Consider the following 16,650-nt stretch of genomic DNA (forward strand, 5'->3'; position numbering starts at 1 on the left):
ATGCTGGCTATTACTTAATACCCTATTGTCCTCTAGGTTCTTACAAATTGATTGTTCAATAATTTGTTCCGGTGTCTTTCCAAGTATTAAAGTTAGGCTGACTGGTCTAAAATTCCTTGGGTCCTTTTTGTCCCCCTTTTTAAAAATAGATACTATGTTTGCCCTTCTCCAGTCTTTTGGGACCTCACCCATCCTCCATGAGCTCTTGAAGATAATTGCTAACAGTTCTGAGATTGCTTCAGCTAGTTCCTTAAATACACTAGGGTGAATTTCATCAGGACCAGCCATCTTGAGTCCATCTAACTTACCTAAATATTCTTTAATCTGTTCTTTCTCTATTCTGGCTTGTGTTTCTTTCCCTCTGTTGTTCATATTAATTGTGTTAGGTATATGGGCACCATTAACCTCTTTAGTGAAGACTGATGCAAAATAGGCATTTAATATCTTAGCATTCTTGTTGTTATCAGTTATTAGCTCTCCTTCCCTCCAGAGTAGTGAACCTACACTTTCCTTCATCTTTCTCTTGCTTCTAATGTTTTTATAAAATCTCTTATTACCTTTTATATTCCTTGCTAGATGTAACATCTTAACCCCAAGTCCCTGCTGCCCCCACGGATCTGAATGAGAGAGAAGCGCATTAGGACAACTCTTTATGTTAAAATGAATTTCTTCAAGGACTGACCCCTTCTAGTGAAGGCTTATGCAAGGGTTTATGGATCTTTATGATAGTTAATGTGCAAGAGGCCTCATTGTGCTTTCACCCCAGAAAGGCAGCTCCCTGGAGCACCTCCTGCCAGCTAGTATGTGACCCGTCCACCTCCCAACCTTGGACTCCGTAATTTCTACCACACATTAACCTATAGAGAGTAAGACTTCAAAATTTGAAGACTCCATAGATCGAGAACCTGGACCTGCTCGTTCCTGCGCAACTGCTGTATCCATGCCACCGCCCAAAAGCTCTGGCATAGCAGCAATTGGCTGGCTGTGAGCCTTGTGGGTTTATGAACCACAGGATGTGCCACATGCAGAGAGCCTGATTGGCAGTGCTCCTGCGGTCCCTGATTGGTCCAGGTGCACTACTTAAGCCTGGAGAGGAAGAAAGTGGTCTGTGCAACTAGGTGGATCCCTAGCCAACTGCTATGACAGACCTAGCTCCTCCCTGTTTCTGGCCCTGCTCCATTTCCTGGCTTCTGACGACAGTACTGACCCTTGGCTCTGGTTCCTGGCATCTGACTCCTGCTCGACTCACTAGCCCTGGCTGCCCACACCCTGGCCATTACAATTTTCACAGACCTCCCTAACCTGTCTGTGACCAGTGACCCAGTGGGGGTATGGAAGAAGTGGACATCCCATTGGCCAATGAACCCCACGGGGCATTAAATCTACAGGGGATGCTCATTTCCAAGCAGAGAACCATGTTCTGCAGACTTCAGTGATGCAATTCCTGGCAGAGAACCAAGCCCTCCAGAAACAGGGCGCCCAGCTAGAAACAGGGAATGCAGCACTCCAAGCCATTTCCCACCAGCTGAACAGGCCCCACCATGCCCTTACGTGAACGTTTTGATGGGCACCATCAGCAATTGAGGGGATTCCCTACTCAGGGCTATCTACCCTTTGTGCTCGTTCCCTAGACCTATCCCACCGATTGGGCCAAGTTGAGAGTGGTGATCAGCCTATTAACTGTAGAAGCCTTGGACTGAATTTCCCCCTTGCTGAACAAGGTCTCAGACTTGAAATCTCCTCACTGGTGGCTCAACTCTCCTTCTTAGGTAGAGTTGTTTATGGTGGGGTTTTTTTTCATTAATGTCATTGTAGAGCAAGGATCGGCAACCTTTGGCATGCAGCCCATCAGGGAAATCCACTGGCGGCTGGGATGGTTTGCTTACCTGCAGCATCTGCGGGTTCAGCCAACCACAGCTCCCACTAGCCACAGTTCGGGACTCCAGGCCAATGGGGGCTGTGGGAAGCAGCAGCCAGCACATTGCTTGGACCCGAACCTGCGGACGCTGCAGGTAAACAAACTGTCCCAGCCCGCCAGCAGATTTCCCTGATGGGCCGCATGCATAAGGTTGCTGATCCCTGGTGTAGAAACTACATATGATGCATCCATATGATAACAAATATGGATTTAAAATCCATTGAGAGCATACAGTACAGATTAAGAATATGTAATTGTACAATCGTAATTATGTAATTGTAATTATGCAATCATTTGCAATTAGTCCCCAAGGAGAGGCATTGTGTATAATGTAAAGAACGCTCTATAATGTAAAGAATGCTCATTTTAAAATGTTTGTAATGACAGAAAATGTTTGCAGGGATGCCATTTAGATGCCAAAGGACTAATGAGTAGGCACTGTACTATGGTTTTCAAAAAGTCCATAACTGATTTATTACCCAATATTTCCTAAGAGCGTTTATGGATTAACCAGTCAACAAAATGCACGGTACAAAGTCTGAATTGTACATGTACACCATAGACCTAACACCATTTTATGCCTTAGGTTATGCAGTGAGTAAACATGCTCGCCTTCCAATTCCAGGGACCTGGATTTAAATCCTAGCCCTAGGTCACACCTGGAAATGAGTTTGGCAGTGTTATCCCAGTCCCAATGTGGGTGTCTGTCCACATTAAAAAGCCATTTCACAGGTCAGTATGATTGTCAGTCTGTGCTCAGGAGAGGCCTAGGACTGCGTTAGGAATGGGCCTGCAGTTCAGGATGGATCTGCAGAGCTATGTAGGGAAGCTATATTGTGCCTGGCTTTAATAATTAGATTTGTTAGTCTGACAACTTTGTGAATATTGAATTCACATAAACATTATTGTCAGTCACCTGGGAATTGATAACCCTGTTGTGATCTGTATCTATATTTGTACAGTCATGTACCATTTTTCTCCCTCACTTTCTGAGAGGGTCAAAAACAAGATCACTATTATAATTTATTGTCACCTCTTAGAAGGGTTACATGAAAATTTTATTTTATTTTAAGCTGCTTTTAAAAAGCATCACAACCACCTGCTCTCCAAAACCTAGCCGAAATAAAACCAGTAACTTAAAGTCCTAGGGTGCTAGGTAAACCATCAAGTGCTAGGTGCACACTACGAGTTAGGGATCTGGTTCCCCAGCTTGCGTACACCTACTCACAGTGGCTCGATGAGCGTTAATGTGAGTATAAATAGCAGGGTAGCCGTGGCAGAGCGGGCAGCAGCTGCATGGCTTAGCCATGTTGAGTACAAACCTGCCTCCTACTGGTGAGTACGTAATCAGCATGGCTAAGCCATGCCACCACTGCTGCTGTCCTTGCTACTTCAGCGACACTCCTGTTTATACTCACACTACCTCTCGCTGAGATATCTCTAGTAGGTATATGTGAGCTGGGGAAGCATACCCCTAACTCGTAGTGTAGACTTACCCTAATAATGAGGATAGACAGTATCCCTTCCTCACCTCAGGTTTTTGGTCTTCAGGACAATCAGTGGCATGGCCGCAGATGCTACAGCATGAAAATTATGTTGAATAGACCAGACGAAGAATAGAGAGATGAGGCTTTTGTCGAAAACTTTGAAGAAGATAAATTGCTTACGTTTTAAGCCCTACAATTTTCCAAATTCTTCAAAGTCAGGTGTATGTTTTCTTGATTTAAAATAAAAGAAAATAAATTTATTTGGTGCTAATATTATTTCCAGGTGATAGAAGGAAACTGCAGTGGGGAAGGGGATGAGCTGAGCTAACATCTCAAGGCAGTTCTACACTACTGCTTAAAGTCGATCTAACTTACACAGGCAACCCTGAGCGACACAAGTTACAGCGACCTAAGCGCTATAACGCTCTCCTGCCAGCATAAGAGACACTCTCCCACCAACATAACTTCCTCCTCTCTCAGGGGGTGGAGTAATTTGCCAATGAGAGAGCTCTCTCCTGTCTGCATAGAGCATCTTCACCAGACATGCTACAGCGGCACAGCTGCATTGGAGCATGGCAGTTTTAGCACTCAGTGTGTCAGACCACTCCTTTTACTGTACTGACTCTTTTTAAATGAAGTAATAAGCAGCAAACTTGCACATGTTAGCAGGATTCTTTTTGTTCATAAGGGTGTGTGCACAATTGTCATACACTGAAGATATTTTCTAGTACAACTGCATACGGATGTGTAATTTCCACTCATGGGGTTGGGTGGAGGGAAGTGTGCCAAACATTGGCAGCAAAGTAGGAAGATCAGTAGGAGACCACTGCCAGTGGGTACCTATTCCAAGTAAAAAGTACACCTTGAGGAATTACACAATTATGCTCCTGTGCAATTTTACACGTAAAACATATGACCACGCATTGTCACATAATATTTCATAATATCCTTTAACAGAGAAAGACTGTGAAAAGTGTCAAATCACACTGAGGATCAAGGGAGCATTGATTGATTTTGGCAGAAACTGCCATGCCCAAGGTCCCACATTGCAAATATACCAGAAAAAAAGAGAGTGAAAGATTTTCCTAGACAGGTATCTGAAGATGGCAGAAAACTATTTTGCAAAAAGTGCAATGGACCATCAGAGGAAACTGAAAATTGTAAACCGCCTGGCCAAATCACCGAAGCATTTAAAGAGAAAAACTGCATTACAGGGAGAGTCACAAAAAATGCAGTGTACACTTTCAACATGTTTCAACACAACCATAATGTGAGCTCTTGGATGTTGTCCATGACTAGGTCTTAACTTGTGCCATTGGAAATATATCGTTATCTAAAATGGACCGTCCTTTCGTACTCGTTTCTAAACACTCGAGTCAAGAATGGTGGTGGAATTCCAAGAGGTTACCAACTTCAAGATACATATCATACAGATGTCTACAACACTGAGATAAATAAACTTAAGGAAAAAGTGAAGGATAAGTACGTGTTTGCCCGCAAGGACTGGGGGGGAAGATACCAGTGAAAGGAGGACACTCAGGCCTAAGAATACTAAACTATGCTTTATTGAAGGAAGGAAGGACTTACGTTCCAATCTGCGCGGGGAGCCCCTAGGACGTGCGGAGGGGCTGCAGGGGACTCTGGCCGTTCGGGACAACTGACCAGGCAGGACTCCACCGGGGAGAGTCCTCTGCAACGCTATATTCTCCGCGCTTATCTCAGGGATACATGGGGTCAACAGCTGGCTACATTCGTATATGTACGATTTATACTTTATTTATGCTTTAATAAATTTATGATTTATTTTAAAGAATCCTTATTGAGGTTACAGGGACAAACCATCCCGATGTGTAGAAATAATAGTAAATATGGAAGGCAACCAGCTTGGCTTCACAGTGAAATCCTTGCTGATCTTAAACACAAAAAAGAAGCTTACAAGAAGTGGAAGATTGGACAAATGACCAGGGAAGAGTATAAAAATATTGCTCGGATATGCAGGCATGAAATCAGGAAAGCCAAATCACACCTGGAGTTGCAGCTAGCAAGAGATATTAAGAGTAACAAGAAGGGTTTCTTCAGGTATGTTAGCAACAAGAAGAAAGTCAAGGGAAGTGTGGGCCCCTTACTGGATGAGGGAGGCAACCTAGTGACAGAGAATGTGGAAAAAGCTAATGTACTCAATGCTTTTTTTGCCTCTGTCTTCATGAACAAGGTCAGCTCCCAGACCTACTGCACTGGGCAGCACAGCATGGGGAGGAGGTGACCAGCCCTCTCTGGAGAAAGAAGTGGTTCAGGACTATTTAGAAAAGCTGGACGAGCACAGGTCCATGGGGCCAGATGCGCTGCATCCGAGAGTGCTAAAGGAGTTGGCGGATGTGATTGCAGAGCCATTGGCCATTATCGTTGAAAACTCATAATGATTGTGGGAGGTCCCAGATGACTGGAAAAAGGCTAATGTAGTGCCCATCTTTAAAAAAGGGAAGAAGGAGGATCCTGGGAACTACAGGCCAGTCAGCCTCACCTCAGTCCCTGGAAAAATCATGGAGCAGGTCCTCAAGGAATCAATTCTGAAGCACTTAGAGGAGAGGAAAGTGATCAGGAATAGTCAGCATGGATTCACCAAGGGCAAGTCATGCCTGATTAATCTAATTGCCTTTTTTGACGAGATAACTCTGTGGATGTGGGGAAAGCAGTGGACGTGTTGTTCCTTGACTTTAGCAAAGGTTTTGACACGGTCTCCCACAGTATTCTTCCCAGTAAGTTAAAGTAGTATGGGCTGGATGAATGGACTATAAGGTGGATAGAAAGTTGGCTAGATTGTCTGGCTCAATGGGTAGTGATCAGTGGCTCCATGTCTAGTTGGCAGCCGGTATCAAGTGGAGTGCCCCAGGGGTCGGTCCTGGGGCTGGTTTTGTTCAATATCTTCATAAATGATCTGGAGGATGGTGTGGATTGCACTCTCAGCAAGTTTGCAGATAACACTAAACTGGGAGGAGAGGTAGATACGCTGGAAGGTAGGGATAGGATACAGAGGGCCCTAGACAAATTAGAGGATTGGGCCAAAAGAAATCTGATGAGGTTCAACAAAGTGCAGAGTCCTGCACTTAGGACGGAAGAATCCCATGCACCGTTACAGACTAGGGACCGAATGACTAGGCAGCAGTTCTGCAGAAAAGGACCTAGGGGTTACAGTGGACGAGAAGCTGGATATGAGTCAACAGTGTGCCCTTGTTGCCAAGAAGGCCAATGGCATATGGGGATGTATAAGTAGGGGCATTGCCAGCAGATCGTTCCCCTCTATTCGACATTGGTGAGGCCTCATCTGGAGTACTGTGTCCAGCCTGGGGCCCCACGCTACAAGAATGATGTGGAAAAACTGGAAGGAGTCCAGCGGAGGGCAACAAAAATGATTAGGGGACTGGACCACATGACTAATGAGGAGAGGCTGAGGGAACTGGGATTGTTTAGTCTGCGGAAGAGAAGAATGAGGTGGGATTTGATAGCTGCTTTCAACTACCTGAAAGGGGGTTCCAAAGAGGATGGATCTAGACTGTTCTCGGTGGTAGCTGATGACAGAACAAGGAGTAATGGTTTCAAGTTGCAGTGAGGGAGGTTTAGGTTGGATATTAGGAAAAACTTTTTCACTAGGAGGGTGGTGAAACACTGGAATTCTTTACCTAAGGAGGTCCTTCCTTAGAAGTTTTTAAGGTCAGGCTTGACAAAGCCCTGGCTGGGATGATTTAGTTGGGGATTGGTCCTGCTTTGAGCAGGGGCTTGGACTAGATGACCTCCTGAGGTCCCTTCCAACCCTGATATTCTATGATTCTATGATTCTAAGGGTACATCTACACTGGAATAAAAGACCTACAGCATGGCCGTGACTGGGCTTGCAAGACTCGGGCTGCAGGGCTAAACATTGCTGTGTAGGCGTTTGGGCTCGGGCTGGAGCCCAGGCTGTGGGATCCTCCTCCCCTCATGGGGTCTTAGGTCTCGGGCTTCAGCTGAAGCCTGAATGTCTACATAGCAATTTTACAGCCCCGCAGCCCAAACCCCGCAAACCTTTCTCAGCTGACCCTGGCCAGGGGTATTTAATTGTGTAGACTTACCCTTGGCCTTTCCTCTGCATTTCACCCCTGGCTAATTTAGGTGTCTCTCTGCTCAGCTTGCTGGCTTCTGAGGATCCCTTCCTTAGGCACCTAACGCTCACTATGCACTCTATGGGAAGAGAGGGAGCCTAACTGAGGACTGAGAATTCTATTGGGCGGCAGGGTGCCTCAGGTTGCAACACTCAGTATTACAGTGCCCGAGTAGCTCCGTGATTCAGAGCGCAGGTCTGTAGCTCTGTTGTTGGATCACAGCCATTTTTCAGAAATCCAAGTAGTTTTAGCTACTAGTGTGTTTCAGATAAATGCATCTAACTCAGGAATAATTTAATTACGTTTCTTTTTGTTTGTTTAATCAAACATAACTGAAGACCGTAGAAACATACCAAGAGCTTCCCAATCCAGAGCCAGTTCAGGGCTTCTTTAAACCACACCAGGCTGCCTATAGCCCCAGGAGAGGAACCATTCTGGAACCAAACCAGGGATTGCCAGAACATAGTGACACTCCATTCATCCATGCCTGCCCCCAGCCCCTTGCTCTGGAAGCAAGGAGGGGAAGTGCCATAGTGCTGTCATATTTACACTTTGCCACTTGCAGAGTTCCTTACACAAGGAGAATCTGGAGGATGCTGGTTAAACTTGCTATCTGACTGCTTTGTGCTCCTAGTGTAGTGCAAAGAAGCTCTATTATCAGGGGCAATCAGAGACAGTACGTTTTGTGTTTGTTTGTTTTTTAATCTGGAAAATGCAAAGAAACACGTCTGAAATGGTCACATTTAGAAAGCTCGCAATTTTTTTACAATCCTTTTCTTCAAACTTAGACTCTTAACTGTCAATATGGCTACTAAGCAAGCAAAAGCTGGAATTCAGGCCCATACGTGGTTCTGAGTTGTGAGTGTAAATGTTCTGAATAAATTGGCTTGCTGCCCGCTATAGCCATCATAAAAACAGATGATACAGAATTCTGAGAGTTCCCTAGCATGGAAAATGTAATATAAAACAACTGTGTGGTGTTATACAGCATGCTAAGTACCAGCTGACAGCAGTCCACTCTTTGGGTAGATGTGGTAATCAGCACTGTCACCTGCCGCACAGTAGCTCACTTTCTACAATTGTATTGGCTAAAATATGTGAAATAGAACTAGTGACCTCTGATGATCTTAATTGCTCCAGATTGGGGACATCATAGCTAACACACTACTTTACTGAAGAAATTCATAGGTATTTTCCCTAGACTCTCTGAATCTCTTTTCTACTTCATGAGTCACCTCTCTCTTCCCACAACTGTAGTCAACCCTATAAATGCCAGGAAAGCTTCTGGGTCCTTTCCCTCTCTTCTGTTGACTGTGTGTTCTAAAGAGATGTTTCACCATAGTGAATGATATTTAACCAAATGTAAAGACTGACTCTCCAAAGGGTATTTCCAACATGAGAAATGCCATAGCAAAGACCTTGTAGTGATTTTTGATAGAGTGATCATAGTTTGAATTTGGTATTTTCCTTACATTTATAGGCCCATAATCAATGAGAACATCAAAGATCAAGATTTTAGCATAAATGTTAAATGGAAAATAATTGTATCAGCAATCGCCCCATTATAAGCTTCTCTATTACATCAGATAAAAAACTGAAGAGTTTCAGCACACCTACTGAAGTAAATGCAAGCTATTAACATGTAGTACCACATACCAGATGAATAAGAGTTAGTTATATAGATCATCATTCTATGCCAAATATGCCAACCATGGTGTTTTTGTCTGGCCTGATTGGTGTATCCAAATTCTGATATTAACACTGAAGTTTACATGGTAATAATATAAGTGCTAGCATTAAGTATTTGTTATTTTAGTAGATGAGATGAGCAAGGACAGGGTGGAAGCAAAGGTCACAAGGTAGAGGAAATTGAGAGGTGCTGAAAGGAAGGAAAACCAGATGGATGAAAGGGAGAGACATGCAAAAGTAAGAGGAACAGAAACTGAGAAAGGAAGATTTGGATGGAAGAAATACATAGTGCAGAGAAATAGCAGTGGTCCTAAAGACTAAATTATTTGCTTAGTGAATGGTGCTGAATGCAGCAATAAGGTACTGAATAAATATTAGAGGTGGTCTAAATTTTTCCATCAAAGCTTTTTTTTAAATAGAAAATTGAGTTTTCAACTAAATTATTATTTTTCCCCAGAAAGCTTCTGCTTTCTGTGAAAAATGTTGCATTTTCATTAAAAAAAAAAAAAAAAAACCCCGAAACTGAACGTTGGGGTTTTAAAGTTATTGGTTTTTCAACAAAAATTTTCCACAGGAAAATAAGTCATTTTTCCAACCAATCTTAATTAATAATAACTAAAACTTTTGTTAATATTTAAAAGTCACATTCTACCCCAATCACCCACTGATATTAGTTGGAGATCTGCTGTGGATCAAGAGTAGTATGTATTTCTAAATGTATATTCTGACCCAGGAAAATTAATTAAATATGAAATTCAACCCTCTCCACAAATGAGTTTAATATCCTAGGCTATGCACTGTTCAAAATTGTGGACAGGTGTTTTAGTTCAGAGTCATGAGTGTGTAATGGCATTCAGCCACTTTATGGCTTGCATAAAATTGTTTAATCATAATACCTAACACTTACATCTTCAGTCTGTTGACCTCATTAATCTTCAGAGGTAAGTACATATTTTTATACCATTTTATGGATACAGGAAACTGAGACACAGTAGTCTAGTGACTTCCCAAGACCTCCCAAAAAGTCAGCTGGAGAACTAGGACTGGCATTTAGGTGTTCCCAGGCCCCAGTGTTATGCTTAGTGCATAATAATTGCCAATGTGATATAACTTGACATATGAAGAGAACACCACGATATTTAACAAGTTGTAATGGTGGAAGCTGCAGATCACAAAATATGTGTGCAAACTGCAGAGCAGCATAGTAGTAGGTTTAGGCAAGCAGGGAGTTAGCATTTCTACAGAGAGTCTTCCTCTGAAGGAATAAACATAAATCATTAAAAATATGATTAAACTCCGTGTCTGTAAATGCTGGCATGGATTACAACATCTTAAAACAACCTGTCTGCCAATCTCCTTGGAATATGAGACTTCTTTGGAAATTGGTGCAGTATCGCCCTGCCTGCTCTGCTTCTAAGAGATTTTGTCAAGACAAACAGGTCCAATCTGTGTGGCTTAGGTTTGTCATGAGTTGCCACCGAGCTTAGCATCTGTGAATGTAGTGGTGTTGCAGCCCTCATTTTGGAAGGCTGATAATTTTATCAGTGTCAAGGAAACCATATATTTTTTAAAAAAACACACAGGGTAGGGATCTGAGTTTGTGCATGTGAGTGAAAAAGAGCAAGAATGAGCTTTTGGTCCCGTCTACCTTGACAGGGTAACTTTTGTAATTTGACATTCTAGTGGTACCTATACAAATAAATGTAAAGCTTGCCTTTGCATCTGTGCATCATGTTGTGCCATTTGCAACATACAATTACAAGACACTAATATTCCAGTGCCACTTAGAATTTCCACTGGTTTACCCCTCACCGTTATAAAGTATCAGGGGGTAGCCGTGTTAGTCTACAACCACAAAATCAACGAGGAGTCCGGTGGCACCTAAAGAGTAACAGATTTATCTGGGGGCATAAGCTTTCATGGGTAAAAAACCCACTTCTTCAGATGCATCATTATTAGATGCTGGGCATGGCTATCTAACATGTCAGCTGTGCAACATACCTCTGAGGTTTCCGTTAAGATATCTTCAAATTATCATTGCTTCCTACAGAAGTGGTTGTCCTTCAGTCTATCAAATCAAAGGGTAACGTGAATGCCATTACACTGTATTCCAGCATGTATGACTAATGGTGCAAATGTAATTTAAACTGCCCGTACAAGATGACATTTTACTCAAGCACAAAACATTCACTAGTTGCTAATTGCAACTAGCAGGTTCTCTGGATGCTGATGTTTTTAATTAGAGCTTATACTCTGGGCAATTTCTCCTGATTAAACAAAAGATTTTGTTGTTAAAAAAAGACAGACAGTGTCCTCTAGTGGAGAGGAGCTACTCTAGCAGCAGCTTGAAAATGTCCAGAACATTGCTAATTGGAGAAATATAGTACTTAAAATAAGTATTGTCTCTGCTGATGGGATTTGCCAATTTGAAATTAATACATTTTGTTGAAGGCACTTCCTCACATTCTGGCCTGTTAGAAAGTGTGCTGAATAACAAGGATTGTTCCCATTTTAGATCGCAAAAAGTTTTTGATCAATTTCAAAGTGCCTCATACTGAACCCAGTTGGTTAGAGCTGACCATGCATCTTTATCACAAGAAGCTGAAGAAGCATTTAGTGCAATTTATTCTTGCTTTTACAGAAAGTAAGCAAGAACATATTCATCTTCAGAACTAAAGACGAGGCAGACAAATACAGTTGATGTTTGCTGCTTTGTAGGTGTTCTCTTAAATTTTTTTATTTTATTCTTCTTTGAACATAAAGAAAAGACTTGTATTGAAAGGCACAAAACATTCGTGTAGCATTATTATTTGAACTGGAGACAGCAGACCCATGTTCCCTGGATGTACTGTTATTGATGAGACACCAGAGAAGCAGGGAGTTCGGGGGGGGGGGGGTCAGGCTGGAAGAAACTCAGCCACATGGACAGAGCAATGCTTAGGGTTTTATAAAGTTCTTTTTGTTCAACTTAATCTGCATTCAGCCTCACTCTTTGCCATTGAAACAATTCAGTTTTTTTTCTCTTTTGTCTGCCCTTTCTAGAGTCTATTTGCTGCTCGTGTAGCAGTCTCACTTTGATAATTCTCATCTTGCATTTTGGGCCCTTTCCAGTGGAGCACACAGAGTAAAACCATTACTGAGGACCCACATGGAGACAGCTATTATCTTGAGATTTCATGACATGCTGCAGCAAAACAGAGAGAGAGAGAGAGAGAGAGAGAGGTGGATGCCCTTGTTAGCAAATTTAAACATGGATTTCAACTCTTTAAAAGGATAGACTGTAAAACAGTAATAATCCTGCATTGACAAGAAAATTAAAGATGGCAGCATTCAAAGTAACCGTAACATGCCCACTCATTGTCAGATGTGCACTGTTATCAATCCAGTCTTAGTAGTTGTGCAAAGCTTTACAAAAATTATCATTTACGAAGGTAATTGCTTCAGGGTAACCGTGAATGGCCTAGAATTACCACCTCTGAGGTTGTTTTCTACATTGGCTAAAGGGAAAGCATCTTCTAGAGTTAGTTTATTTACTTAGATTTGCAAACATGCTCCTCTAATAATCAATTATGCTTAACAAAAATTTTTAAAAATACCAATTATTAAAGCCAAAAGTCCATAAAGACCATTCTACGCTCCTGACAAACTGTTCCCCATCCTCTTTCTCCAAATTCCTACTCCTACAGAAAAAAAGCCAACAGCCCTGTAGCATGCCATGAAGATGATTAAATCTGGTAGAGGAGCAACCATGGAGGGGGCAATGGGTGAGATATATCCTTACAACATTGTTTACTATCCTCTTGATATCCTCCTCAGTGAGGCTGCAGGATCCCCACTCCATCCCGCAACTGTCACCAATTTTATAGTATGTCCGCCCCTATGAAATTCAGATTCTGGCAGGGCAAAGGGAGGAAAATAGACTATATGAGCGTCAAGGACCCCTCAGTGAAATTGTCCAACTGACAGTTTCCCACCCCTTCTAATTAGCTGTTAGTGCAAGGGAATAAGCAAGGTCTTTAGCTGTGGTAACTGATCACAAGGATCCTGCTAATCACCTTTCCAATGGATTTATTTTGAAGCTCAGCTATAATAGAAAGAATAGATGAATTTACAGCTGAACACCTGATATATTAATGGCCCTTGTTCAACAGCAGTAATCTGCACAGTATTACTAAGGGACAGTACATCCTTCCTCGTTTATTTTCCATATGTAAATATATCATGTTGAATAGGAACTTTAAATTCTGTGTCTAAAAGCATACTTAAATATTTTATGCATCGGGAAAAAAAATCCCTCACAATTTAGTCAGGGAAAAGCCTCAGTCTTTTAAACTTTTGCTTTTCTAATGCATTTTTATCTTAACAAAATACAGTGTTTAATGTCTGTGGGTTGATATTTATTTAATATGCACTAATACATGGATTAGAGCCCAATGAGTACAAAAATCAGTTCAGCAGGTTTCTGCTAGCTGTAGGAGCTCAGCACCCCTGTGGATCCTAACCTTGATGCTTCAGGAGTAAATTGGCCAGCAGCCAAACTACCTTAGGCTGTGATCTTCTCAGATCTAATAAACTAAAAAGTATTGGACTGGGGTTGTACTTAGTAGGAAAGCGCCAGGAAAAGCCCAAGGTGCTGGAGTGATGGTGATTCAGTAGGTAGCCCTCTCCATTTTAAGACAAAGTTGGGTAATGCCATAGTGGTACTTATTATCTGCTAAAGAAAACATATTTTGGATTAGACAAACAACTGAGGTGCCTTCTTACCACTTGAGAGCAATAAAAATCCAGTGGCTGTATGTGAATGAGTAGGAGGCACTCTCTTGTCACAATTACCACACAAATGTTTTTATCATAATTGTATTGTCAGGGATTACCCTGGTTTTACTCCATCTCTGTCTTTCCCCTTGCCAAAACTTCCTGCCAAAGCTCTGCTAGGACAATTTTGGGGCAGCTGGTCCTCTCTGACCCTCTGTTGGGACTGATAGTCAACAGTTAATTTTACCTTGTACTTCCTCGAAATTGAAATCAGGTACATAAAGTACTCTTAGAGAAAGCAAAAGTCTATTTCCTAGAAAACTAAACAAAGTCAAGGTTAGTGACATGGAACAAGAAATGTGACAACTGAGGTATCCTGCAGAAAATAAAAGGTCATTTGTATGAACCTGCTTCAGAATTGCTGTGAAAAGCTACGTGTGATGCCTAAACTCATCAAGAAAGTTTAATTACAAAGATATAGCCTGAAAGCTTACCAAGTTGTACTCTGTATTTGACCTACATTAGCTGAGCTTCTAATTCAACTCTCAACTCATTCCACTCAAATTATTTTGGGATTTGGAAAATCTAAACCCCTTGCCTGCTGCAGAGCTGTGTTCCATGGGGTCGCCCTGAGATTATCAAAATTCCTCCGTTATTCAGGAATTCCATGTCTTGCTTTCTGGTTATTAGATTAACCTTCTCCTCTTCCCTGTGCCAACTATTTGGACACTCATGCCGACTTGATACTCATTTTTAGCAATACCACCCATGACAACATATGTCAGGGAATACTGTTGCTACCTTGCACTGAGTGAAGGTAAGCTTTCACAGAATGACCAATGATAATCCACTTGCGAAACAGCTGAAGGAAGGTAATAAGTGACTCTTGCCTTTAAAAATGTAAACATTCATTGCAAGGTTTTATGCTTTGTAGGTCTGTGAATAGGTCAGCAGGGGTGGAAGCCAGATGTTTTCCTGGAAAACTGCAAATAAATTCCAATAAATAAGACTCTTATTAAATAATTATCCATCTGGCTATCATACAGTTGTGACACAGAGGCCCACTGGTGGTTGACTATTCTGTCAGCAACTCTTAACAAGCCTGATAAACTCACTACAACTAACACATTGCTGTCATGATATTCACCTATAAAGAATGTTGTGTGAGGTATCAAATTAAAGCCAGTAACACTCTGGTCATTGCTATCATTGTGAAATGTGTGTATTAACTGCTATATGAGGAATTATGGATACTTACTGATATTAAGCTTTAAACACCAAACGCAGATAGAATCAAGTTTCCTTCCAGACAGGAGGGAGCATAGTTATCTCCCCACCTCTAATGTAAACTTAGCGTTGTGAGTCAAGTTCAATAGGAGTTACATTTGCTAGTAAAGTGAACAGAAAAAACAAATTAACGGGGGATGTGAAAATAGCATGGTGATGGCACACTGGCGACCCAGTGATAGGGGGAGGAGGATCTTATCTAGTGCACTTCAAAGTACACTTCAAAAGGATCCATTTCAAAGGTTGATAGACTATAAGAAGGGAAAAGAACCCCTTTGTTATCTACCAGTGAGGGAGCAAAAAGGACTGTGCTTTTTGCATTCATTAAAGTTGGATCCTGGCCCGTGGGGCTGGTCATACTGAGAGTTTGCTTTAGGTGATAAACTTATCTTAGACAGGTTTAAGCCTGCTAAAATGATTAGTCTATTGTTTTATTTGTAACCATTGCTGTTTCCATTATTCTTACACCATACTCACTTAAATCTGTGACTCTCCCTTCTTAGTTAATAAACTTATTCCCCTTTTACTATACATTCATATAAGTGTCACTTTGGAGACAGCAAACTTGGCAATTTCTGTGAGTGTCCAGGCTGGATATTACAGGGGAATGCATTTCAAGGGCCCTTGGGATTGGGGTGCGCCTAAAGTTAACCTGCAAGCTAAAGTACAGGTTAGAAGTTTCTGAGAAGATTGTCAGGTGGCTAACGACTGGAGTGACAGGGAGATGATACCTAGTTTAATACCAGCAAATCTCTTTCACTGTGGCAGGTGGGTAACAAAGGTGACACATAATCCTGGGTGCCCCCCAAAAGCATCACAACAGTATCCTGCAGTTGTTTCCAAAGGAAAATGGAAATAAATTGTGCAAACGTTTGTTCATTTCATGTGTTCTCTAAGGACCAGATCCTCTCCACCAACTCACATTGACTAATACCTTACTCTGCAAGTAGGCCCACTGATTTCATCTCTATTTGTAGCTCCATTACAGACACTGTGGTAGTCTGCTAGTCTTTAGAGACCCAAGACTAAAAATTGAAAATGTACATTGAAGATAAGTTTGGTGATCTTGATTTAGGGCCAGTCCCAAAGAATCATAATATTCCCTTCATGCAAGAAAGAACAGGCCCTTACTCCTGAAACCACCACATAATTCTAGATAAATAGTCACTACCAGGGAAAAGAGCACACAATCGTTCAGAAGAGTTGACACAAGTTAAGACCAAGGTGCCTTTACAGAGGTAAATGGGAACAATGAACACTGTACCTTTGTGCAGTATGTCTAACTGTAGCCAGCGTTATCAATTAGTCACTTTCACATGAACAGTATATATGTGAAGTATCGCTTTCTCTGTGTGCAAAATTAAAACAAACTGAATTA

The 16,650-nt window shown here is 41.8% G+C and overlaps 1 protein-coding gene across 1 annotated transcript in view; it reads left to right on the plus strand.

The window, feature by feature from the left end:
* IL1RAPL1 (interleukin 1 receptor accessory protein like 1) overlaps positions 1-16,650 on the plus strand; it is a 543,775-nt gene that overhangs the window by 476,823 nt on the left and 50,302 nt on the right. The window lies entirely within an intron of this gene.

The sequence above is a fragment of the Eretmochelys imbricata genome, chromosome 1 (assembly GCF_965152235.1).
Source record: "Eretmochelys imbricata isolate rEreImb1 chromosome 1, rEreImb1.hap1, whole genome shotgun sequence".
Lineage (NCBI taxonomy): Eukaryota > Metazoa > Chordata > Testudines > Cheloniidae > Eretmochelys > Eretmochelys imbricata.